Genomic DNA, 27151 nt, shown 5'->3' with positions numbered 1-27151 from the left:
ATCTGGCCACCTAGTAGGTGTTCCTGTAGAACAAATGTCTAACAAATGTCTATTTTTTTTATTTTTATTTATTTATTTATTTATTTATTTTGCTATTGAATATGAGAGCTGGGGGGTGTAGCTCTAACTGTAATAAACTGATTGGTAAGTGATAAGCTTGCATTAAATGAAGTGCTGCCTTTTTTTTGTTCTTTACTTGAAGAGCTGAGGGTGTGGGTCCAGGGTGCTGGTTGAATCAGCTATGCTTCTGGAACATATGCCCCACTTTGCTGTTAATATTCAGAAGGACACTGAAAAGAATGAAAAAGTAACTGTAAGTGAAACAGTTTTTGTTGTTATTAATTTATGTATAAAACTTTTTGACATATATTGCATGCTATATTGTAATGCAGGGGTATTTTAAATGTAAAGTGGGGGAGCCTTCTCACTGACTCCTATGTATGTTTAAGCAAGCAAGTACTTTTTTAGTTGTAAGATGCACAGGAGTTATACTGTAACAAGACAAGAAAGGGTGGTCAGAAGCAAGTTAAAATATTGTAGTGATCTTTGGCTGCTGGTGTGGGGGTGGGGTGTAAAAGTGTGTTGATAGGTATAGAGTTTTCTTCATTTTTCCAAGGGTGGATGTCTAGAGTAATGTCAGTGGTTTAAGCTATAGGCATTTTTAAAAAATAGGCTTGAAAAAAATAAGACAAAAATGATGAAAGGTATGGAAGAACAAAAATGATGAAAGATATGGTAGGTTTCTTCCATCTGCCAATTTATAAATTTGTGTGTTTTTTATTAGCAGTTGCTTTCACTGAGAAACAAGAAGTCTGCTGGTGCAGGCATTTGATCAGGAGAAGTCTGTAAATTGTGTTCTGTATAACATTTACAAAGATTCTTTCATGTATCTAAAACGTTGTTAGTTGTGTTTTTTTTTCTCATTGCTGGCTTTTTTGCCTAGAGGCAAGCTGTGCAGGTGCAAGCAGTTAATCTTGAGCATTCTGAGCAGTCTTTGCTGATAGAAATGTAACACTGAAAGATAATAGCAAGACAGTTCCATGAAAAATAATGTCTGAAACTGCGGGAAGAGAATACGAAGTACTTGTCTCTCCAGCAGTCTTCATACCCTAATGCATCTAATAGAATAGTGCATAATTTAGTTTATTTAAGTAAAGGTAGCCAGTGTAGTTTTTCTTAAAACGTAGTGTTTTCTGAAAGTATGCACACTGTTTTTCATATCTGGAAAGATTATAGTGACGACAAAAGAACAGACAGCAATTAGAGTGAGTCAGAACACATGGGTGACCTTCATTTTATAATAAGTAGTACCTTTGAGTGAAGCCATTGATTTGAGTTAACTGTTCTTCCCTGGAGGGGTAAACTTCATTTTTTGAAAATGTACATAATTTTATGTTTGTTCCAAGTTAAAAGAGGATGGACAGGGGTTCTGAAAATGTATATAGTATTTTCTTTAGTTGTTTTCCTTGGAAAAAATGCATGAAAATGTGACATGGGTTCAAGTGGAGATGAGAAATAGCAACTTCTTGAAAGATCAGTCTGACAAAACAGTGTGTGGATGTAAGCCAAAAGTGGAAAGTACGCATTCAAAAGAATTGTCATATATAATAGGTGAGAGTCCTAGCTTTCTATCATAATGGCTACTCTGTCCATCTTATCATGGAATGGAAATGGGCCTACAGGTATAAAGCACAAAAACAAAGCATATTGAATTATATTTAGAAATGTTGGGTACAAATAGCAGTGTTCCATGAGACACATTTGGATAGAAATTAGCACAAGAATTTGACAGAGAAAAAATTTAAGGATGGACATTTAGCAGAATGTCAGAGACAAAGGAAAAGGAGAGTAAAAATACTAATTGCTAGAGGGGCACCAATAGTGATAGGAGATGAAAAAAGGCAATGGTAGATCTTTGGTAGAAAGGGAATGTTGGTAAGGGAGGAGGATGATTATACTGGCACATGTTTATATTTTACCAAGCACTGTTGTGGAGCTTAAAGAAATTTTTTTGGGGACAATAATCAGTTTCCATGAGGGAATATTATTTATGGGTGGGGACTGGAACTTGATTTACAATAATGTGGATGTATCAGGGGACACAGAAGGGAAAATATAAAAAAGAGGATAGATTTTTGAAAAAATATATGAGAATGCTTGCTACGAAATATGTAAATTCAGTAGTAGGAAATCATACAGACATTGTGTAGTATTCCCCAAGGTACAATAATTGGGCTAGACTGGACATGATTTATTTTTTGGAGGAGCATGTGTATTTAATTAACAGGCTTGACACACATACAATAACTTTCAGATCATGCAACAATAAAACCTATGATAAAGATGTGGGATAATGAAGTAAAAATGAGACACTGTTGCTTCCCTACTTGTTAAAAAGAGAGGCATTAAATGAATGGATAGTGAAAATTGTACAAGAGTTATTTGGAAAGATAGATATTTCTTCAGAAGGGATAACAACTAAGTGGGATAAAATGAAAATGGGGTTTTAAATTGGGTAGAAATAACAGAATACGGTATAGGAAAAAAGTATTTTGAGTTATTTAGAGGGGCTGACAATGGTTAAAGTAGCACAGAATAAGAGGAATCTGACAGAACAAGAGGGGGATGAACAACTGCAGATAGCTAAAGGGAAAATAAGGGAGTATCTAGACAATATGCATGAGTTTTGCTGAAAAGTAACTTTTTTTGATAAAAGGTTTTGTGCTATGGATTTATTATCACAATGACTTAGGCAACAGAAAATAAAAAGGATTGTCACCAAACATAGGGAGCCTATGACAGGGGAAATAGCAAGAGCTCCTGTAGAGGTATTAGAGATATTTCAGAAGTTTTATGTAAACTTCTATAAATTAGAGGAAAGTGGAAACCAAGAAAAGGCACAAATGAAAATATTTATTTTAGAGGAACATGACGCTCAGCTATTAATAGCCATGATAGGAAGAGATAAAACAGTGTAGTAATCACTCAACAGAGACATTTTTGGGAACAGCTGGTATTCATGTGAACGTTTCAAAGTTAGGAGGGAAGAACATAATACAGACTGGAAGGTTTTGTTTAACAATATTTTAAAAGGAGAGAAAGTGCCAGCATCTTGTAAAAAAGCTGTGGTGATTATATTACTCAAGGAGGATGAAGACCCTTCTTATCCAACTTCATGTAAACCGATTTCAGTTTGAAGCCATGCTTGTAAATTATGTATACTAGCTAAGAGATTGACAAAGGTGCTGCCAAAATTGATAGATATGGATCACTGTGGTTTTGGGGAGGGTAGGCAAATATTTGAAATATTAATAGAACAATGATGATCCAGAGGGAAGCAGAATACAAGGAAATATTGCAATTGTTGGTGGGTCTTGATGCAGAGAAAGCATTTGATAGAGTCAGTAGTGATATTAAGAGTAGGGCAATGGAAGCATTTGCATTCCCTGATAGAATAATAGGATTTATTACAAGGATGTATGAAGGGTCAGAGGGAAGAATTAAAGTGTGATGGCTCCTTTCCAATAAACTGACTTTGAACAGAGGAACTAGGTAGTGGTGTTATCTTCACCCTTTGTTTGCCTTAAATTTAATGCCATTGTCAAAGAAAATAAGGGACTCACAAATTCAAGGATATAAGTGGTATAGTAGTCAAGAAAAAGGATATAAGTGGTATAGTAGTCAAGAAAAGGTAACTGCATTTGCAAAGGATATTATTTTGTACTTCATAAATCCAAAAAAGAATATTTCTATGTTGTGGAAAAATGAGACAGTTTCAAGTATTTTCAGTACATAAAATGAATGAAAAATAAAACAAAGTCTATAGCTGTAAACTGTGTAGTGACATATTAATTGATTCAGCAATACCCACATGTATGAAGACTTGATAATATAAAGTATTTAGGAGGATGGATTAAAAAGGTTCTGTTATGACCAGTAAGGGTACTTGGCAAAAGACTAAACAAAAGATAATACAAAAACTAAGAAAGTGGAAGCTCTTGATTATAAATATGAATAGCAAGATATAAGCAGTGAAAATGTTGTAGTCCCTTTAGTTTTATATACAGTTCAGGCATATTTTTACTAACCAGGGGGAAAGGTTGTGGACAATAATTAGTAAAGAATTGAAGGAATTTATGTGGAAGGAGAATAGGGCAAGAGTTAAACAAGTAAGTGCTCCATGGTAATTAAATTTTGTTTAGGATTACCTGATTTGAATGGATAATTCAGAGCTATAAGTAGAAGCTCATATATGTATAATACAAGCAGAAGGCTGTAAATAAAAGTGGAAAGGGATAATAATGAAATGGGGCGGAGTGTTTGAGAAATAAGGAGAGAGTATGATTTGGATGTAGAGCCTTACGGAGAATAATAACAACCATACCAAATGTTATAGTCATAAAGTTGCAGAATGTGTTCTAAGAACTAAACTAAACACAGGAATGGAAAAAGGAAATTTTGCTAACAGAGATGACTACAAGTAGGAGTATAGGAAAATAGGCAAGAGGGGCTGGAATTTGCTAGATAATATTGGCAAAGGAACAAGAGGGGAAGTTGGAGACAATAATTACTACATAGCTGAATGAATGTATCTGGGATGGCAAGAGTGCAAGAGTTAAGTGGGATAAGTCTATCCTCACAGTAGAACAAGGTTTAGAATTACCTGATTTCAAGGGATATTTTAGAGTTGCACAATTAAGACTCATATACATAACACAAGCAGAAGGTATTAATTCAAAGTGGAAAAGGATTATGATGAAGCAGGGGGAGAGTTCAAGAAATAAGGAGAGAGATGGATTTTGTGTGCAGATCTTTAAGAAGAATAACAACCCCCATACAGAATATTATATTCATAAAATAGCAGAAAGTATTCTAAGAAGTAAGCCAAAACATGAATAGAGAAAGAAAATTTTAACAATAGGATGACTGCAAGTAAGGGTACAGAAAATAGGCGAGAGAGAGAGATGGAATTTACTGGAGAAAACTGGCAAAGGAACCAATGTATTGGGAGCAGATAACTATAGAAGGAAAGATAGTTGAGTGGGATGAGCCTAAGAAGATGTTTTGACAGAATGTTAGAGACTGTCTTCACTTTAGGGGATTGATATCAAAGTATATGCAAAGATAAAGGGATAGAAGAGTCCTAAGTGAAAGAAATGCTCTGGTAGGGATTTTAGTTGAATCTAGAATAGAAGCTGATGTTAAAAAGAAGATAATTAGTAGAGCATAAACAATATTGCATGATAACTGTAAGAATCGAAAGGACTGTAGAATACTGGAATGAACTGGAAATAATTGGAAGACTGGAATAAATGCTTTTATCTTTTAATTACCCAAAACTGTGTTGAACAGGTGCCAGACTCTCCTTTATGTGCCAAATCTTCTTGTACCTTTCAGAATAAAAGTCTCTATATATTGTACTCCAGTTAAGAATGTTTTACTGTGTACAGTGAAGGTAGAGGTCAACATATCTGAATCAAATTTTATTGCCCCCAATAACAGTGCTGATAAACTGAAATATACTGAATTATAATGTCTGTAGCTTCTGCACTCATTATACTCAGAATTATTCCTTTCCTCCTGAATAATGTAATTAATATTCTGGATTGCTCGATATCTGACCTGACTTCTGCACTCACTCTTGAGTGTCTGCACCAAACTTCTGTGGGCTGCACTGCAATGACTTTCTGCTTATCAATTCGAATGAACAAACTAACTAACTTACTGTGTGTGTAAAGTATCTTCTAATAATACCAAAACCCTGTATATTTCTACACACCTCTTTAACCTTGGTTCCCAAGCCTGTTAGTACTTAATGTACTGCACATTGTTACCACATTTTATTCTTATTAGTACACTTGACTGAAGCCTTACATATGTCTGCTGTAATATGGCTGCATTTCTAGACTTGTGCAAAGAGAATACTGTATTATTGTCTGACAGACTACCCAGATCTGCTCTGAGTTATAGCACAATGGCAAAAAAATTACAGAACCAACTGATATTGCCAACATCCTGGCAGATAGGTTCAGTGCTAACTTTACCCCCCTCTCACCCCCTAAAGGGCCCATATCTATACAGGAAGAATGCAAAGTCCCTGTAATCACAATTACGCAGGTAAAAGCTGTACTCTCTAAAGCCAAAAACAGAGCATCCATAAGACTGGACAACATCCCAGGCTGTGTTTTATACGAACTTCAGAATGAACTGGCTCCCCACCTAAGCACCATGCTCAATCATAGCCTCACATCAGGCTTTGTGCCCACTGAATGGCGCACAGCAACAGTTATCCCACTCCGTAAAGGGGGAGTCACCACTGATCCAAGAAACTATCTCCCTATTAGCCTGACGAGCCTGGTCTGTAAGGCCATGGAATGTATCATCAAGGAATACTTAAACAAAGATATTGGTAACCACCAAACTCTGGACCCCACCCAGCTTGGGTTTGTGAAAGGCAGATCATGCCTCCTGAACCTGATCGACTTCCTTGAGGCAGTCACCAAAGCTGTAGATGAGGGTAAGGTGGTTCACACAGCCTATCTTGACCGCGCCAAGGCTTTCAACACCATCCCCCATTCTGGAATTCTAGATAAACTCACTAAACTAGGTATAAATCCTTACATCACAAGATGGGTTGCCAACTGGCTCACTGTCGGACGGAACCCACACTGTAAAAGTTGCAGACTCTAAATCTGACTTCAAACCAGTGACAAGTGGAGTACCACAGGGTTCAGTCCTGGGAGCTCTCTTGTTTGGTATCTACTTCTCTGAAGTACAGGCTAACACAGAAGACCTTTGGCTAAAGAAATTCGCAGATGACTGCAAACTAAGAGCCATAGTCGAGTCCCCAAATGATGTGGACATCCTACAGAAGGGCCTCACTGAGACAGATGCCTGGTGTCAGAGCCATGCCCTCAAGCTCAATGCCAAAAAGTGCATTGTCATCACCTTTGGTAAAAACTCTATACCCATGAACTACCACATAGGTGGCAGTCTACTTAACACCAAATGTGTGATAAGAGACCTTGGGACCCAGGTGGACAGTAATCTCTCCTTTTAATAATCACATTGCCACAGTAGTCAGGAAATCCTTCTACATGGCACACCTCCATCAGAAAAGGGTTCTCATCCAGGAAAAAAAGAGGTTATTGTCCCCTGCTATTTGACACTCATTAGACCATTATAGAGAACAATGCCCCTTTTGGAATGTACCTCACAAGGCATCTGCAGCAGCTGGAAAGGCCACAGAAGTACCTCACAAAGAGGATTACTGGCCTCAAACAGATGCCCTACACTGACTGTCTCAAAAACTCCAGTTTTACTCCGTAGCATATCGCCTACCCTGAGGTGATCTCTGCCTAACATATAAAGCTATGTCAAACCCAGAGCTGTTGGACATGCTGCACCTAAAGAAATCCCAATCCCTCCGAGCTACATGCTCTAGGGACCTAAACCTTGTCACCACAATAAACAGGACATGCTGGAGGGATAGATTTCTGTCCCAAAGACTTCCCATACTCTGGAACAAGCTACCCATCTATGTCAAGCAAAGTTCCTCATTAGCACTCTTCAAGAAAAATCTTGATGAGTGGATGGGAAATACACCCCGTGGATCACTTCTGTTGCTCTGTTCAACAGGGGCACAGGAAAATAACATTCTTTGGTGGTGTAAGCAAGGGAACCTTGTTGGCTAGGCTTACTTAAGACCTTGGGCCAATAGCCTAGCACCTACCTATGAACCTATAAATAAAACCTGATCTTACAGTTCCTCCTGAGATACCTGAACAGGTATCTATTTCTGTAGTTACTTATAAAAGGAAGACACAGGCCTGAACTTATATTTTCAGGCCTATGCAAGGTCTGTTCTACTAACTGTATTTATGTAGGATTTAGTCTGTAGCAATTGTCTCTAAAATTACTTAACTGGAATGGGCTTCTGTAATTACTTTATAAATCTAGTAATATAGTCTGCAAAGTATAATATAATGATCACTAGAACTATCAGTTATACAGTGGGTTTTTTAATACAGTAAATAAACTTGCATTTTTAATTTTGACCAATAGGTGTCACTTGATCATTTATGGTCTGTTTATTATTTGAAAATCTTTGGATTGAAGTCTCTAAACATTATGATTTAATTATAACTGGCCAGTTCTTTAATGTGTTATAACTGGTAAACTCTTTTCATGCCTATAATATATGTATCTTGAAGAATAATTGCCATATACTGTATTAACTTCTTTCTGTAAATCTTTAGCTAGATTTGTTACTAATAATCCTGTATATTTACCTTTTTATAGGTTCATAGGTAGGTACTAGGCTATCGGCCCAAGTGCCTAAGTAAGCCTAGCCAACAAAGTTCCCTGGCTTACGCCACCCAAGAAAGTTATTTTTCTGTGCCCCTGCCAAGCAGAGCCACAGAAATTATCCCCGGGGGTGTATTTCCTATTTCCCATCTACTTATCAAGATTTTTCTTGAAGAGTGCTAATGAGGAACCTAGCTTGACATAGATGGGTAGCTTGTTCCAGAGTATGGCAAGTCTCTGGGACATGAATCTGTCCCTCCAGCATGTCCTGTTTATTGTGGTGACAAGGTTTGGGCCCTAGAGCGTGTAGCTCGGAGGGATTGAGATTTCTTTAGGTGTGGCATGTCCAACAGCTCTGGGTTTGACATAGCTTTATATGTTAGGCAGAGATTACCTCGGAGTAGGCAATATGCTACAGAGTAAAGCTGGAGTTTTTTGAGATGGTCAGTGTAGGGCATCTGTTTGAGGCCAGTAATCCTCTTTGTGAGGTACTTCTGTGGCCTTTTCAGCTGCTGCAGATGTCTTTTGAGGTACATTCCAAAAGGGGCATTGTACTCTATAATGGGTCTAATGAGTGTCGAGTAGAGGGGAACAATGATCTCTTTTTTCCTAGATGAGAACCCTTTTGTGATGAGGTGTGCCACATAGAAGGATTTCCTGACCACTGTGGCTATGTGATTATCAAAGGAGAGACTACTGTCCACCTGGGTCCCCAGGTCTCTGATCACACATTCAGCATTAAGTAGACTGCTGCCTATGGTGTAGTTCATGGCTATAGAGTTTTTACCAAAGGTGATGACAATGCACTTTTTGGCATTGAGCTTGAGGCCATGGCTCTGACACCAGGCCCTTCTGTAGGATGTTCATATCATTTGGGGACTCAGCTATGGCTCCTAGTTTGCAGTTTAATTTCTATGTGCTGTAATAGACATCTGCCTTTTAAATTTGCATATTAAATACTCTGTAAATATTTATGTGCTGTAGAAGTACATTTACTAAAACCTATGCTTTCTGCATTTCAGATCTATACCTTTGCATACCCTGTCAGTTTCTTTTTAACTTTGTCTAATGTGCAATAATTGTTATGTAATATGCACTGTATTCTGTAAATTAATTAACAAATTAAACCTGACCTGTTATACCTTTATTATAATAAATAACTATTACTACTTATTCTTTAGCTAACTTATCTTAGTAAGCCTGTTACAAACAATTCTTTAACTTTACCCTTAAAACTAATGATTGAATAATGTGAGGTATGATATAATTGCATGTTGTAAATAGTTTAGTAATGCCATTAGAAATGTATAAATGTGTATGAATGTTATATTCTGAAATCTGACTGAAATGTACTATACTGAATTCATAACTGAGAATGAATATTATATTCTGAAACTTGAATACAATTTACACTAAAGTGATGCATATTTATACTGAACATTTAAAATAGCTGTGTATAAATGTTATACTCTGGAAATGAACTAAACTAATACTAAAGGATTACCTTTTCTGCCAGTATTATCTGGACACAAATAAAAGCATAAACTGAAATCTGGCAAATGTTATTTTCTGGAAACTAAACTATTAGTAAAGGAATATCTTCTTCTCTCAGTATTATTTTAACACAGATAAAAAATAAACTGAAAACTAGTACTGTTATACAGTTGTCTGGAAACATAAATTAAAATTCTGCATACTTTAACTCTAATCTGCATAAATGCACATCTGTTGTATGCACATTTTAATTCTAAAGAATACTTTCTTTAGATAATGGAAACACATTCACTGTATATGTACTTAAACAAACACTGAAAACAAAATAATCTTCACTTCTGGCTTTGGTGTCTTGTTCTTCTGTCAATACTTGACTTGTACACCACATCTCTTGCCAAGTTTAGGTCTTACTCTGCATTGTAACGGTCACTGTTGAGGTATTGGAAGTACCTTGAAGTGTATTTTGTATAATTAGGCTATCCAATTCCCCCACTCATCTCTGGTGCAAATCTGGGTGGCATATGTAATGATTTTTCCCGACTGTATTAAAAAACATATATTCTGGAATACCAAACTGGAAATTATTCATATATCCAAAACTGACAACATGTATTTTTGTAGTAATATTTGCAAAGCACAAAAAAAGCAGTATCAGGTCCTCAGAATAACATTTGTAGCTTTAACAATTATAAACTGATAGCACTTTATTTACATTTTTCTGCAGTAAATAAATCGGGTTTACTAATAAATAAACTCTTGTAAGTTTGTAAGCAAACTGATAATGAACTATAGTGAAGTAGACCCATATTACTGATAAATTCTTGCAAGTCTATAACTGAAATGATAATGTACTACAGTGAAATGGAAAGGCTATAACTTCATTATTAAATCAAACAGAAACCTCAGTGGCATTGTTTTCCCTGTCATAAACTCACATGAAACTAAAGTAGTAATTTGACACTAAACTAATTTTTCAGCATTTGTTTGCATTTCTGCTAATTTATAAAATGAAACTGTTGAATTTTCTGTGTTTAATCTGTGACACTCAGGTTGCAATTTACAAAAGAATTTCTTCAGTGTGCAGGTGTCTACCTACTGCTTTACATGTAGCCATACCTCTCAACCTCTTAGAGCAAGAAATCTGGACAAAGCCATAAACAATGGGGGGGACAAAGGCCCAGAAATAGGGACACTTTATAAATATTGCTCTTACAAACTTGGAAAGTTAATAGAATAACAGGTTTTGCATTAGCACAGATTTTCTGAAGGGTATGAAGTCTGAAACTCAAATGTCTGTCATTATTTTCTGACTTAAACCCTGAGGGATTTCTCAATGATTTGCTAGAAAACCACAATCATATGAGAAATGAACCAAAAATATGAGGAAAAAATCTGGACATTCTGCAAAAATCTGTACACTTGAGAGGTATGCATGTAGCTGTTCTTTTAGCTGATGTTATTTAACTCTTTCAGTACTATTGAATGCTGCAAAGATTTATCATTACTGTCTACTGTTTTCTTGGACAAATAGTAAGAACTGTTACTGCATAAAACTGTCACTAATAATATTTAACTGATCTTTACCATACTGTTTTATGGCATACAATGCTGCCTTTAATTCAGCTTGCTGAGCTGGCCTGTAATCTGAAAAGTCAAGTTACATAAGTCTGTGCCTCTGGTAAAGTGTAATTTTTGCATGAAATATATAAAATCTTGAACCATTTACATATACACATTTATTACTAGAACTGAACTGAACCTGAACTGATCTGATTTTAGAATTTTACTTGTCTGTCCTTTACAAGTATGTGACGTTTCCTCTTATAGTAAAATTACATTACATTTCTTTCCTGACATGAGATTTTAACCTGTAGCTTTAACGACACATATTTAAGCTGCACTCTTGTCTTGCATGGAATGCAAACTTTTGACTGTAGTGCCACTATTAAAATGTAACAATGACTTTAAATTATACAGTCTGTGAAACTAGCAAAACAGCATTTAATATCTGTAAATGCTCTTCTGTTTCTGTCTGTATCAAGATATTATTTTTGCTTTGCAACATTTTACCACTGTAATTTAAAATTCTTAACAATGCCTGCTAAAACAAAACAATAACACAGAAAATTCATTTGCCAGATCTGTAACTGTAAACCATTTATTTTGCAAATTAAATTGACTGTCATTTCTGGTATACCATACACAACATGTGTTTCCAGAATGATAAGTATACCAATTTTAAATGTAGTAGTAGCTTGAAACTGTTGCCCTTTTTTTCTTACTGGCCATAAAAGTGAATTGAAATTTCCTTTCCAGTCTGTTTTTGCTTTTCTGAGAGTAAAATACTGTTTCTGAAAATGTGGTAACTTAACTGCCTGCACCTCAGCTGTGGTAGCTGAACCAGAATTTATTTTATCTTTAACCCATGAATCTGCATTTCTTGTCGTAACAGATTTTTCAAATTCTCTGCATCATTTGCACAGTCTACTGCACACAAAGTCTTACAAGTGTCATCTGTGAGCACTACTGTACATTCTGTAGCATTTTTATTGTTTCCATAAAATCTTGAAGTCTAAAACATAACTCTGAAGACATGTCCATATCTAGTACAGTACTTACATTCAGAGCTGCTCACTACTTTAACCTTTGACCTTTCAAATCCTAGCGTAACTGCAGTCATGTCCTCTAATAGAGGTCTATTTGTAACTGAAACTGATATGCCTGTATTAATCAGACACATCAGTTCCATAATTTCTTTTCGTAAACAGTGAAATATTGTCATTTCTCTCATCCTTAAACAATGACAGATAAATAATCTGGTTTGGTGCTGGACTGCCACACTCTTTATAGATAAGCTGAAAATCCTCTTTTATAATACTAGAAACAACACTGACTTGAGCTATGGTATGCGTTTCTTTATTTTGCTTCCAAAACACTAGTAATAACATTGACATGAGCTATGGTATACATTTATTTTTCATTTTGCCCTGAAGTCTGTGTATCACTTATGCTGGTGTTTACTTTTATCAAACTGATCAAAATCTGAACTTTGATCCCTCTTATCCTCCAACAGTGCAATGTTTGCACTGACTTCTGAAATTATAAACTTGAATGTAATACATTTTGAGCATCTGTATTTGAAATTGCATGAATTTGAGGCATTGCAAAATGTTTGCCTTGTGTTTTGTTTGGAAATTTGCATGTTATGTACACTGACTGTGTTTACTATGTGTTTGCAATACTGGAACTTCAATCTGTATTTTGAATTACATGTGCTGTAGCATTTACACTGATTTCTGAAGACTGTAAACTAGAATTTGTATTTTTCTGTAACCATACTGATATTAGAACCTGAATTGTGCTGGGAATCATGAGAAACTTTGTCCATTACCTCACTCATTACAGAATCAATCAGATGAGGTAAGAAAAAAATGGAAAAGAGAGACTGGAAAATCAGTTTACAAGGGAGCAATGGGAGGACATGTTTATATTTCCCAAGTATGCAATAATGTTCAGAAGGTTTACATTTTTTGCTTGGAAGTGTTCGCATGGGTATTTTTGTACCCCAAGCAAGCTGCAAAGAATTTTTTATCAGGTAGATAGCAAATGTTGTAGGTGGGATAGTGAAGAAAAAGGTCAATGAAAACATGTTTTTTGGGATGTAATGAATTGGCAGATTTAAAAATTCCCTATAGAGTACTCCATCAGAAATATTGGCGGAACAAATACCTGCAACTAAGGAAATGATTCTTTTTGAGCTGGGACACAGGATTTGATTGCCTAAACATAGTAAGGCATTATTAAGTTAATCCTGTTGACTGCCAGGAAATCAATTTCTAGAAAATGGAAATCAAAATCTAAACCAACTGTATTTGAATTATTGAATATTATAAAAGAGATAAAAGAACTGGAGCATGGATCTTTAGAAAAGCAAAGGAGGAAATTACTTAGAAATAAATTGAAATTGTGGGAACAATACATGCAGAGTAATGTTCAGAAGGAAGAGGTGTGATGTTTAAGGAAGGCAGGAGTTAAGCAGTTTGTTAATGTTGGGCTGAAACACCGTTATACATGTAATGCATATTGTATGTAAATGGAAAAAAATGTTAATATGGTTTGTTTTCTTTTCTATTAATATGTGTGTGCCTATGTCCTAAGTGATAATTAAAAAAAGGATAATATGGAAGCCGTGTTGGTACAGTGGTAGCATTGTTGCCTCACAGCAAGAGGTTCTCCTGTTCGATTCTTTGCTGGAGTGCCTTCTGTGTGGAATCTGCATGTCCTCCCCGCGGTCGAGTGGCCTCCGAAAGACATACATGAATGGGTGTGCCTTCGCTGAAGGTTGGGCATCGGGCTGGCAACTCGGCACCATAAAAATCTACTGCCAATCATTAGCGGACCGGAGTTCCGCTGTGGCGACCCCCTAACCGGGAAAATCCGAAAAGACAAACAAACAACATTGTCAAAGAAATGAAGTTATTGGGAGTAAATAACTAGAGAGGGAAAAATAATACAGTGGAATGAGATAAAGCCAAAGCTTGGACTTTAGGTTACAGACTGCCTTGCCTACCAGGAATTGATATCAGAGTATAGGTAAAGGTAAAAGATTAGGGGAGAGCTAGGTGAAAGACCAGCTCTGGTAGAGTTTTTAGTTGGGTCTAGAACAAAAGCTACTGCTTGAAAAGGTGTAATTAGTAACACATACATAAAATATTGCATAATAACTATAAGAAGCAATCAGAGGAGGTTAGAAAAGATTGGGAGAAGAGACTGAAAAGACAATTTACAAAGGAACAATGCAAGGACAACTGCATGAGACCAACTATGCACCACAGTCCCTAAGATTTAGGATTTTTACTTGGAAGTGTTTGCATAGGTATTTTTATACCCCAGATAGATTTCAGAGAATTCTTCCTCAGGTAAACAGCAAATGATAAAGGTGTGATGAGAAAGAGAGAGATAACTGGGAACATGTTGTGACGAGTTACAGATTTTAAAACTTCCCTACAGAGGACTCTGTCAAAAATGTTGGGGGAGCAAGGAAATGATTCATTTGAGCTAGGACACAGAATTTGAATTGCGTAGACATAGTAACACTGATTTCAAGTCTGTTATTAATTCTGTCCTCCAGAATATGATGTGAAGCAAATGACATACCTTGGCTCTCTGCTATATGAAAACTCTCTTCAGTGGACATTATTCTATCAATATCTGCAGTGCTGGAGACCGTAGTATCCTGCTGATGGGTTATTTTCTTGTTCAGTATCAGAAATATTCATATCATCATCTTTCATGTATACATAAGGCTCTGAAACATTTTACATGGACATTATATGAGACAGAACTGCTACTTGTTTTTATCTTTTTGTACCAAATAATTTATCTTTAAACATATTGCCAAGTTCCATTACTTGGCCTCTCTCCTTTACTGGCAGTAGTTCTGGCTCAAATATTCCTCTTTCTTTTCCAGCTTACAATTCAGCTATGTGTTTTCATTCGGTACTACACACTTAATTGTAGATTGTTAACTACTGCATCAGAAGACTCCCACAGCAGCCACATGCTTGGGTTTATTTTTTTACTTCATTACATAGAAGTGAAGTTTCCATGACATCAGGCTGTTTGATATTTGATATTGTCAGCATTTTGTTCCACAAGTTGTGGCTCATTTACTGAGCTTTCCTTTATTGGACAACTTTTCTTTTCCATTTGCCAAGTGGTAAGGGCATAACAGTTTTTTAACCCTTTTAATACTGAGACTTTGATAATTGTAGGTTTCGCCGAGAACATACATCATACATAGATAGTGATGAGTCTTTTGGTTTATACCCCATGACTGGACTATATTCAACATTGTTCATCTAAGGCAATGTGTGCACTCCCAGTTTGACTTAGGTTTGTTTCTGTAGTTTTGGATTCTGTAAGTTTCTCTTCTATGATCTTACCAGGCACACTAGTTTGGCCTTAACTACATTTCCCTTCAGCTGTTTCTTTCACATTCTGAATATCTCTGCTGCCCCCTGTATTAGTTACCTCTCTCTGCCTTAGCAGCTTAATAGACTGTCTTTCTTCTGCTTGAAGGAATTATTTTCCTTTGTAGATCTGCTACAGCCTTATGACTTGCATCAGCTCAGCATGAAGAGCAAGAGCTGAGGGACTTTCCCTGGTATACAGAAAAAGGTTTTTGCATTCTGGTAGGTTATTTTGCATGAAGAATGGCCATGTGCCAGGTGGGGGTTATATAGAGATACCTTGAGCACAAGAGTGGAAACTCACGAAATCCTCCAGCATGCATAATATGGAAAAGGTGACATAATGACATGTTAATGAGCAACCATATTAAAACTATTCGACAAAACGGGGATGGAGATGTTGGATATAATTCTACGGAACAACGAGGCTAAATTAATTGAATTGAAAGACCAGATCAGCAAGTTGCATGTGAGTATTACAGCTGATCTTTTATTTGAACAATACCAAGCTAACTTTGAAAGAGCTATCAAGAATGTTGAGTCGTTTGTAACTAAAAACAAAGCGACCAAGAAAAAGAAACTTGAAAGGGACACCTTAGACTATAAAAATAGATGTGCTTACCCTCCTGGGTTCAAATCACATGGCCCTAGAATAGACAATGGAAATGGACAACATAAGTTTGTTGGTGGGGACAACAGTGATGAGCCCATGGGGAACGATGATTTTTTAGATATGGAAAACGGCCCTCGAAGGTCCGAGAGGCTACGCAACAGGGACATGACTGTGGGGGAAACAGGGAGGAATTACTCCCGGGGTGGGAGAGTGAACAGGAGAGGGAGATACTGAATTTCTATGATGTTACTGCTGGGACAAGCTCCAATACAAATTGTGAATGCAATATGTGTGATGTTATGTATTGTACAAATGATGTCAGAACAGGTAACAACGTCCTTATAAATATAAATGTAGATAATGAAAATACAAGCGACTGTGAAGAATGTGAATATGCTATTGATAACATTGGGGGAGATATATACAGGTTGGTGTCTGAAGGTAATGAAACATTGCCTATTGAAAATATTGGTTTACATGATTCATCTCAGTCCATTAACAATGACATAAGTATCATTGAGGGTACAAACCATCAGGTGTTAAAGAAAAGAGGTTACCACATATATAATTACACTGACTTGGTAATAGGTGATATACATTTTGAGTTATTTTGTAAGGGTATAAATTTCGTGCCGATGTTTAAGTTAGACATCGCTCAGGTATTAATGGATGTTAAACTTTTCACCAGACAGATGCATTTAAAGATGTTTTTTGCACCTGAAAGGAGAAACATAGATGGTGGGAACATGAAGGCTTTGAGTGAGCCGAAAGTGTTGAAAAGGAAAAGTACATTCATGCCCCCTCCTAGTCCAGAAGTTATATGTTTTGAGAAATTATTGGAAACACAGCTGCGGAAGCATTTAAACAATGGTATTTTGGTTAATGACAATTTCTCAAAAGAAGAGAGGGAACTCTTAGATTCATTTAAGAAATCTGGTGAGTTCAGATTTATGAAGCCGGACAAAGGGGGAGGGATGGTAGTGATGTCTAAAATTAACTATATTTCTGAAATTTCATTCATTTTAAATAATGATGATACATACGTGACGGTATCGAGAAATGAAATTAATAGAGCATATTCTAAAATTGATGTTTTTTTACATGATGCGTTGTTTCAGGGGAACATTAATGAGGTTGAACATGAGTATTTAAATGTAAAATACCCCAAGATACCTATTTTGTTTGGGATCCCAAAGGTTCATAAAGGTACTGAGAAATTACAGTTTAGGCCTATAGTGTCAGCAAGGGGATCAAAAACAGAAGCCCTTGCGGCCTTTATAGACATTTTTGTTAAACCTGTGATTAGTACCATTGAGCATATTATTAGGGATTCATGGCACTGTCTTGATAGACTCAAAACATGTGAAATGGTGAACAATGATTTTGGTTTTCTCACAATTTGTTGGTAAGAACTGTTGCTGGTACTCAAAGACGCCTTCCGACAAGTAAGAACAGGTAACCAAAGTCAGGAAACAGAAGGAGTCACCACGGATAAATAAAAACCTCCGTTTGCAGCAAAAGATAAAATATTTTTAATGCGATGAAATAAAATGAGCGCTTTCGCATAGCCAAGCTATGCTTCTTCAGATAATCAACTTACATATGCATTAAAGTCTTATTTATACATAAGAAACATTTTTGGCGGGCTTGTTAACTCGTATAATTAATCAATCAAAGCAATCACCGGAACTTCAAATTCTAGCACTTGCAATATTTAAAACTTATAGCACTCAAAGTGCTCTTAATGCATGAAAACATTAAAACGTATAAAGCATGAAAAAAAAAAAAAAAAAATGTATAAGACATCATGGCTAACAATCATTAAAGTCCTGCACGGTAACTGATGTGAAGACCATGTAGCATTTTCAACAACAATTCTAAGCTGTAACAGTGCTTCATTCCTGTCCCAGGCTAAAACAATTGCAGTATCTTCATGTATAACGGATGTTAGCCAGCTAGATTTTACTCTGGACAACAAGGCAATCTGTAAGACATTCCGTGAATATAGTGCAAATATAGTACAAATAGCATGACAGATCATTATACAACATCATTATATAAAATCATTTAGTGACAGTAAGAACAGTCACAAAAACTGCTATCAGAGCTAACTCTCCAGTCTGCATGATGTAGTCTGTTTAACTAACTTCAACATAAACGTAAACGTAAACATGGAATCCCAACATAAAACATCTGCAGATTATATCTTAGAACTTCTGATTATAGTATGACCATAGCGCGCATATTTTTTTAAAAGGAAGATAAGTCCGTAGTGACAGAACCTTAGATGTAAGAAAATATATTAAGGTTTAAGGTACTCTATGAAAAGATGTCTCTATCGTAAGGACATCATGCCACGTTTGTTGATGTATCGTATTCCTAATATATTTCTTAGTAAGACATATTCATATACTTTCTTAAGGTAATCCAACCTGTCAAAAGAATCTTAAAGAAAGAGTACAGCATACATAATGTCAACATAGAGTCAAATAGACTGTCAAAAGTGTATCCAAGCGTTACATGTCAAAGCTCAATGAAAAGTGATTCTTATTGATAAGAGATGTCTAAGGTATCTAGGGTAAACAGTATAAATAAGTAAATAAAGTAAACAATATGGACAACACCAAGGTAAACATGTATGAAAATAATAACAATATAGGACTCACAGAGTCAAGTCACTATCTGACACTGCCTGAAATGACCTCGATACTGGATGTCTTATTATAAAGGTCTGTTATTTAAAATGGGTTTTATGGATACATATTGGTTTATCCCAGGATCAGCTTGTGCTTTCAGCAAAAGTATCCATTTTAATTCCATACATGCTAAGTTGTTAATATTGTCTCCTCCTCTGACGTTGTCTCTCATTACTTGTAATACTTTGAATGTAAAGTAATGTGAATTATGCTCATTAATATGCTTGTACCATTGAGCATATTATTAGGGATTCATGGCACTGTCTTGATAGACTCAAAACATGTGAAATGGTGAACAATGATTTTGGTTTTCTCACAATTGATGTTGTGAATTTATATTCTGTCATTCCACACGAGCTAGGATTAGACATGTTTTATAAAGCCATCATTGAAAGTGGATTGATAGAAGGAGTTAAAGCCAACTTTTTAATTGAACTAATGGAGATGGTTCTGAAAAATAATTTCATTTCCTTTGAAGGAGAGTTATTTCAACAAGTATCAGGCGTAGCGATGGGTGCAAGATGCGCCCCTGTTTTTGCAAACGCAGTGTTACTTACATGGGAGAAAACACATATTTTGTCATCCAAAAAATACAATGATAAAATATTAATGTATAATAGATTATTGGATGACATATTAATTTTGTGGAAGGGGGATGAACAATCAGCTATTGAATTTGTGGAATTTTTGGGTCAGACAACTGAGTTTTTAAAATTTACATTTCATTGGAACAAGGACAGGATCAATTATTTGGATTTAACAATTAGTAAGAAAGGAATGGGCTTTGAAAGTAACATCTATAGAAAGGAGAATTACTCCAATTCATTGTTGCACTTTACAAGTTGCCACCCCTTTCACCAACGTAAAGGAGTAATTAAAGGGCAAATGGTGAGGACATCTAGGCTGGTAAGTGATGAGGCCACTTTTAGAATAGAGATATTTAAACTGATTGGTATGTTTCTAGATCGAGGATACCCACTGAAATTGCTCCTGAGTGTTAGAAGGGATGTTTTTAGAGAAAGAGGTGGTAAATACGCACCAATTTTAAATTCTGGGACAGTATTAATGACAGCAAAACAAAATGAAGGATTGGACAACAATGGCGAGGTACGACTAATATTGAAATATAACCACAGGACACCAGAACTGGTGGGGATTGTGCAAGATATTTGGAAGTATACTTTAAGTGAGGAAATGAAAAAGATCTTGGGTGCAAAACCAGTAATTGTATACAGTAAGGGGGAAAATTTAAAGTGTATTTTGGAAAAAAGGAAAAAGAACAGCTTTAAATCAGTTATGAAAAAGTGTGGGTTTTGTAGATGTTGTAGGTACATCAATGAGAGTACATATGCAAGTGTGAGTGGGTATAAATATACAATTCCTTGTCCGGGACAATGCAATTGTTATACAAAAAATTTAGTTTATTTGGCATCATGCACATCCTGTGAAGCATATTACGTGGGTAAGACCACAAGGAGATTGCGAGACAGGGTTGCAGAGCATATTAGATCAATTAAAAAGAAAGACACGCACAATGCACTTTACATACATAGTACGAAATGTACTGACTTCAGTAGATTTGTATTTTTTGTCATTGGACGGGTTGTGGATTGTGGTGAAGGCGGAGATATAGTCAACAAAGTGGGGGCTTTAGAGACGGAATGGCAGATTAGGTTACATGCCTGTAGACCCCCGGGCCTGAATGACTACATTTCACTTAAACCAATTTTGAAGCTTAGGTCCCAGCAAATTTAATGTGAACTATTACAATTTTTTGAAAAAGTTTTTCTATGTTTTGAAAAAAGTTTTTTAATACATTTTTAACAGTGTATATATAACATTATTATGACAAATTGTTGAATGGTGCACAGTATATATAGTGTACATATAATTGTAAGAAATATTATATGAAATTTATTTCAATAATAATTTATTATATAATATTGAGGTAAAAATAAAGTGGAAAATGTGCGCAGGGGATCCACGTAGCAAAAAAGACCAAAAATAACAAGTAGTACCGTAAAAACTGCAACGTGGTGGCTACTGTTATCAAAGTCACAGTAAAAGGAAGTCCTGGCAAGATGGTACGTCAATCCAATTATACCAAATAATGTAGGCAGTTCACCAAAGCAGAAAATATGAATTGAAAAACATAATTCATATACAGAAAAGCTCCAACACTTCTTCTATAAACAGAACGTCCTTTATTAGCATGCAGTAAGCGCTTTCACCTGGGCAGCTTCATCAGACTGTAACAGCATGTTCAAAAAACAGTCTTATATATCAAAAGTTAATAACTTAATTGATCAATTAAATAATTAAACAATTTGGCTATACTGCTTATCATTTAAAAACACACTCCTTAAAAACATTAAACAATTAAAACGATTTATATATATATATATATAAAACTCTATTAAAACATCAGTGCTTCATTTCTTACATTTCATATTAAATTTGCGTCTCTTTAATATGGGTTGTAAACTGACCTTGTCGTTCAGGCCAGGGCTAAAGTCCGCTCTGCATCTAACAATCCATCTGAGCTCTGTCTCTAATGTATAGGTGTCAACATCCCCCCCTCTCAAGCTAGTCCTGACGCACTGTAAAACAAGAAAAGTAAAAGTGTGTGTAATATCAGTTTCTATCGGATGGCGTACAAAGCATTAGTAACATCACCAATCTTCATTTTATAAATATGTTCTCTGATTCTTTCCCTCAGCTGTCTGTTCGTCTTACCAATGTAAAATGCTGAACAGACAGTGCAGGAAGCAAGATAAATAACATTGGTGGATTTACAATTCGTACCAGTGAGAAAAGAAAAAACTTGACCTGTCACAGGTTGTTGAAATGTTGTATTATTATTAATATATATACATTGGTTACAATTCCCACACATAGTGGTATTCAAATTGTGCTGGATAAAGGTAGTTTCTGTTTTGTGGCACAATAAGTTTTTCAGGTTAGATTTGTTTTATATGTATATTTCGGTTTAACACCCACCAATTCTCTGATGTCATCATCTACTTTCAAAATGTCCCAGTGCTTATCCACTATGTTCCTGATATAGTATATATCATTGGTATAAAACATAGGTATACTTATTCTTGTATCATGATTCATAGATGTGGATGGTTCAATTTCTCTTACTGTCGAACTAGCTTGATTTGAAAAATAAGGGCAAGCTATAGTATCTCTTAAGTTGTCTATTTCAATAGTACCTGATCTAATCTCACTGTTAGTATATGATCTAGATAACAAATTCTTCTCTAGATTCAAAATTTCTTTCTTATATCCTATGTCAGTAGGATTTAAACGAGATGCCCTAATGGCTTGTCCCTTCACCACATTATTGAAAACATGTAGGGGGTGCATACTTGTCCTATGCAACAGTGTATTCCTGTAACAGCTCTTTCTGTGTATGGAAGTGTTGAGCAAACCATTACTTAGCCTGTAAATATCTACATCTAAAAAAGCTATATAATCTCTAGAATAATTCATAGTGAATTTGAGATAGCTAGATGTATTGTTAATATAGACGCTAAATTCAAGTAACTGTTTTTCATCACCTCTCCAAATTAAGAAAAGGTCATCTACTTAACCTTTGATAAAATCTGACATACTTACTGTATCCTGGACTAGTTTTCAGCTGACTGTCTTCCCAAGTTGCCATAACCAAGTTGGCGTAGCTATTGGCACAAGATGTGCCCATAGCTACGCCATCAGTCTGCAGGTACAGATTTTCATCAAAAACAAAAATATTATTTTCTAAGACCATTTCAAGGAACAGAGTTAGTAAATCAATCTTATTAGCATTCATAGAAGTGTTATTTCTGAGATAATCTGAAATACATTCAACTCCGATGTTGTTAGGAATAACTGTAAAAAGACTAACAACATCAAAGGTAACTAAATAATAAGGGCATCCGTCATCCATTGTTCACATGTATTCATACAATTTAATCAAAAATTGTTTACTGTCCTTTAATATAGTATCATTTGCATCCACAAATGGTCTAAGTTCTTTTTCAATGTATAATGATAAAGGTTGGGTTAACCACCCTTGTCCTGATACAATTGGTCTGAGTGGTGGTTTTGATAAACATTTGTGGATTTTGGGTAGACACTTTAATATTGGAATCAACGGTTTGTTAACTCTAAGAAAATTATAAAAATTTTTATCAATAATATAACTTTTATATAAGTCATCTAGAGCATCAAAAACTCGAAATACTCTACAAATGACCTCATCCATACTAATTTTCTTATAATAATTACTGTCTCCCAACATCTCATGAACACTAAGTTTATATTGTTCTGTGTCCATTATGACAATGGAGCCCCCTTTGTCAGCCGATGTTATAATAATGGATTTATCATTTCTCAATGCATTTAATGCCTGTCTCTGTTTCACTGTTAAATTATATTTCTTCCTATATTTGTGTTTATGTTCTACATCATGGTAATATTTATATAAATCTTGTTCAACCATCTTCATAAAAGTATCTAGTACCGGATGTAGTGCGGGTACATATACACTGATAGGTTTATATATATTCTTATATTCTGTAGTTGCATTAGTTATTCCAAAATCCAACTTTAATTGCACATTTCTCAGAAACATCTTCATATCAATCATAGTGTCAGTAATGTCGCTTGTTCTACTGGGAATAAAGGTGAGACCTCTATTTAGAACATGTTCTTCATCGCTACTTAGAGCTCTCTCTGATAAATTAACCACTATGGATTCCCTTTCACACTCCACATTTTCTTTAATGTGGGCCCTATCTGTGTTGTTTCTACAACTTTTCTTTTTTGTCTCCCCCTGCTCATAGAGCGTGTTCTCCCCTTGTAATGTGGGGATTGTATCGGGAAAGGGATATCCCTGTTATTAATATCATTGTCTACATTCTTTTGTCAGTAACTATTTTCCTCCTAACTACAGGACAAGTGTCTAGAATAGACGATTGATTCTGTCTAGTTGTTACAGAAGTGACTTGATCAATCTGTCCCATTCCATCTGTACTTCCTTTTTTCTTATTAGCAATATTGACAACAGGATATAGGTTCACATTGTCATTAAAATCTTGTGCACTAACAGTACTATTCAAAACAGGTGTATCATTCGAAATATTATTCGTTATTTCATTACATTCATTGTCACATGCAGTTAAAACATTCTCCACATTGCTGACATTGTCTCTTGTAAATTCTCGTTTCTCTGTCCTTGTAGACATGGTTTTAGGCCAAACAAAAATCTGACCATTATTAAAATCAAATAAGTCTCTTTCTATCTTCCTTTTCTTCTGCTCAAGTAACCGTTTCTCAAAAAGAAGAACATTCTCCATTAACCTATCCATTCCTTTAACAGCTTTTGTAAAAGTATATTTAGATAAAATAGCCTCATGTAATTCTGTTACCTTCAAACGTAATGCTTCTTCTTCCGTTGAGTGAAACTTTATTAAAAGTTTCATGTAATCAAAGCTCAACTGCATGTTGAGCTTCTGCCAGCTCAATAGTAAATCAGGAAAATTATTACCTGAGCTCGGCATTTTCAACACTCTCAGTCCTCTCGGGATTATCCGTTTTTGCAGACAGGCTTCAAAGTGATGACGCTGAAGTTGTAGCCTTTTCAACTTCAGAAATTCAGTCTCCAAAACGTCAAGCTCTTCAGCTAAACTAACCAGTTCATCGGCGTTACCCACTTCGGATCCACGCAGTTCATCTGGTTCAAACATCAACAGAAGATTTTCGTCACCCGCTACACATTCGTTAAATTTACTGAGCTTCCGGTCCTGTACACCGTTGGCGTCCGGTGTATACGCCAACTCTATTTCATCTCCAGCATTTGTAGCCATATCCCCAGCACACAACCAAAAGACAATAATAATGAGGTAAAAATAAAGTGGAAAATGTGCGCAGGGGATCCACGTAGCAAAAAAGACCAAAAATAACAAGTAGTACCGTAAAAACTGCAATGTGGTGGCTACTGTTATCAAAGTCACAGTAAAAGGAAGTCCTCGCAAGATGGTACATCAATCCAATTATACCAAATAATGTAGGCAGTTCACCAAAGCAGAAAATATGAATTGAAAAACATAATTCATATACAGAAAAGCTCCAACACTTCTTCTATAAACAGAACGTCCTTTATTAGCATGCAGTAAGCGCTTTCACCTGGGCGGCTTCATCAGACTGTAACAGCATGTTCAAAAAACAGTCTTATATATCAAAAGTTAATAACTTAATTGATCAATTAAATAATTAAACAATTTGGCTATACTGCTTATCATTTAAAAACACACTCCTTAAAAACATTAAACAATTAAAAACGATTTATATGTATATATATATAAAACTCTATTAAAACATCAGTGCTTCATTTCTTACATTTCATATTAAATTTGCGTCTCTTTAATATGGGTTGTAAACTGACCTTGTCGTTCAGGCCAGGGCTAAAGTCCGCTCTGCATCTAACAATCCATCTGAGCTCTGTCTCTAATGTATAGGTGTCAACATCCCCCCCTCTCAAACTAGTTCTGACGCACTGTAAAACAAGAAAAGTAAAAGTATGTGTAATATCAGTTTCTATCTGATGGCGTACAAAGCATTAGTAACATCACCAATCTTCATTTTATAAATATGTTCTCTGATTCTTTCCCTCAGCTGTCTGTTCGTCTTACCAATGTAAAATGCTGAACAGACAGTGCAGGAAGCAAGATAAATAACATTGGTGGATTTACAATTCGTACCAGTGAGAAAAGAAAAACTTGACCTGTCACAGGTTGTTGAAATGTTGTATTATTATTAATATATATACATTGGTTACAATTCCCACACATAGTGGTATTCAAATTGTGCTGGATAAAGGTAGTTTCTGTTTTGTGGCACAATAAGTTTTTCAGGTTAGATTTGTTTTATATGTATATTTCGGTTTAACACCCACCAATTCTCTGATGTCATCATCTACTTTCAAAATGTCCCAGTGCTTATCCACTATGTTCCTGATATAGTATATATCATTGGTATAAAACATAGGTATACTTATTCTTGTATCATGATTCATAGATGTGGATGGTTCAATTTCTCTTACTGTCGAACTAGCTTGATTTGAAAAATAAGGGCAAGCTATAGTATCTCTTAAGTTGTCTATTTCAATAGTACCTGATCTAATCTCACTGTTAGTATATGATCTAGATAACAAATTCTTCTCTAGATTCAAAATTTCTTTCTTATATCCTATGTCAGTAGGATTTAAACGAGATGCCCTAATGGCTTGTCCCTTCACCACATTATTGAAAACATGTAGGGGGTGCATACTTGTCCTATGCAACAGTGTATTCCTGTAACAGCTCTTTCTGTGTATGGAAGTGTTGAGCAAACCATTACTTAGCCTGTAAATATCTACATCTAAAAAAGCTATATAATCTCTAGAATAATTCATAGTGAATTTGAGATAGCTAGATGTATTGTTAATATAGACGCTAAATTCAAGTAACTGTTTTTCATCACCTCTCCAAATTAAGAAAAGGTCATCTACGAACCTTTGATAAAATCTGACATACTTAGTGTATCCTGGACTAGTTTTCAGCTGACTGTCTTCCCAAGTTGCCATAACCAAGTTGGCGTAGCTATTGGCACAAGATGTGCCCATAGCTACGCCATCAGTCTGCAGGTACAGATTTTCATCAAAAACAAAAATATTATTTTCTAAGACCATTTCAAGGAACAGAGTTAGTAAATCAATCTTATTAGCATTCATAGAAGTGTTATTTCTGAGATAATCTGAAATACATTCAACTCCGATGTTGTTAGGAATAACTGTAAAAAGACTAACAACATCAAAGGTAACTAAATAATAAGGGCATCCGTCATCCATTGTTCTCATGTATTCATACAATTTAATCAAAAATTGTTTACTGTCCTTTAATATAGTATCATTTGCATCCACAAATGGTCTAAGTTCTTTTTCAATGTATAATGATAAAGGTTGGGTTAACCACCCTTGTCCTGATACAATTGGTCTGAGTGGTGGTTTTGATAAACATTTGTGGATTTTGGGTAGACACTTT

This window comes from Protopterus annectens, chromosome 4.part0 (genome assembly GCF_019279795.1).
Source record: "Protopterus annectens isolate FY-2018-M chromosome 4.part0, PAN1.0, whole genome shotgun sequence".
NCBI classification, from domain to species: Eukaryota; Metazoa; Chordata; order Ceratodontiformes; family Protopteridae; genus Protopterus; species Protopterus annectens.
This window is presented reverse-complemented; position numbering follows the sequence as displayed.